The following is a 1,879-nucleotide window of genomic DNA, read 5'->3' as shown; positions in this document are numbered from 1 at the left end:
TATTTTAATGAACATTTATAGATATTTTGGATTTCCATTCATTCATTGTTGCATTTTTCTCCCTGCCCAACTCTCTCCCCCAGTTGGCTCCTCTCTTTGAAAAGTGAAAGAAAAATTCCTTCATTGGTATACAATCCCTCCGCCCCGAGTACACTCCACTATGCAACCTTCATTCTGGACTCTTTTTTTTTTTTCATTCTGGACTCTTGTCATAACTATCACACTCAATCATATATCACTTTTAAACTGTTCTCTCCCTCATCTGTTTCAATGCAGTATACATAATTTATCCTATTTTTTCAGCCTTACCCCAACCTTGATGTCAGTCCCATTCTACAACAGTGGCACTATGCAGTATTTGTCTTTTTGTGACTGAGATATTTCACTCAGCATAATGTCCTCCTCATTTTCTTAAGAGACAAAAAGTAAAGCTCATTGCTGATGAGTTAAAACAAGCAGCAGGTTTTCAGAGGCTGTAAATCACATGGACAGTTACCCAGCTTCCTCCCACGAAGCAACTGGTGGATCAGAACCACCACAAGTACCACCTTTGGGTTGGCAACACAACTACATGCTCTAAGGCAAGCCCAGCAATTTTCTTCCCAAAGGCACAGTTTTGGAAGCCTGTGGAGTAGTTTTCCTCAGCACATATGGGCTACTATAGATTAGAATCAGCTCACTAGCCACTTCTTTTGGTTTCAATACTTAAAAAAAAGTATTATTCCATTTTATTGTTGTTGTTATGTGCCATCAAGTCAGAACTGACTGAAATGAAATGTATTTTCAGTGATGTGTGGTTTTTCTATGAAAATAACAAAAAACAAATCAAATCCACTGCCATCAAGCCTATTAAACCCACAGTGCCTCTCCTGTGGGTCTCCAAGGCTGTAAGCCTTGGAGCAAGACATGCCAGCGATGGTGAGCAGACTGACATGCAATGCAGTATGCCGAAAGCGCTTCTTGAGCTTTCTATAGGCATCATCGAAGTTTCATGCTTTTAATTTTTATCTTTAGAAAATTGGCATAAGCAAGTTTGGGCCATCTGAGTGGGCACTTCTAACTTGTTTCAGGCCCTGTATCTGCAGTTATGTTTACAGTGGCATCAATACCAATGACAGCTTGAATTATTGTGGCCTGACCACTGAACATCAGCTGCTTTCTTCATTTGTGAGTGAGACATCCATGCAAAGTTCATGCAAATGATTCCAAGACAAACTACATGAATAAAGTGCTCACAGTCATTTAAATCAGGAAAAGAAAGAGCATATGAAACATGATCACTTTTAAAAAAGAAAGAATGCACCTGTGCCTCTGTCAATTGCTCTGTATTCTGATTACTAAGAGCTATTTCATTCCACCAACTATTTTCAATATTGCACCATTGTTTGTTTTAATATGTAAGAAAATGTGTTTGCATTTTATAGTTACTTAAAAATCTACAGGCCCCTATGGAATTTATACTTTGTTTCATGTTCACACATACTTGAGTTATATGAGAACATTTTTTAGGGGTTTTTTTTTATATGAGAACATTTTAAGCCAAGTTTGACAGTCCCGAGGGACTTCATTTTTTATTAAAGTTCTGCAAGTTTGAGATTAAATTAGGGGCTGGGTTACAGACATCAGACATGGGTTCTGGTTAATATAAGCAGAAACAGAGTATATTGAATGGGTATTTCCTGGCTAAAAATAGGCAGGAAGACTAGAGAACTAGATTTAGAAAGTGGGGAGAGGCAGGGGCTGCTGCATCCAGCTATATGGGCAAGTGAAGTCCAGCTGCCTGCTGTCCTGGGTGTTCAGCCCTGTATTCCTGAGACTTGGCATATCAGCACTCTCACCTATATATTTTATCACTCTGTCTGGAGTTAAAACCCTAGAC

This window comes from Elephantulus edwardii, unplaced genomic scaffold (assembly GCF_000299155.1).
Source record: "Elephantulus edwardii isolate Elephantulus edwardi_28Jun2011 unplaced genomic scaffold, EleEdw1.0 scaffold00288, whole genome shotgun sequence".
Classification (NCBI taxonomy): Eukaryota; Metazoa; Chordata; class Mammalia; order Macroscelidea; family Macroscelididae; genus Elephantulus; species Elephantulus edwardii.
Note: the sequence above shows the minus strand (reverse complement) of the source record.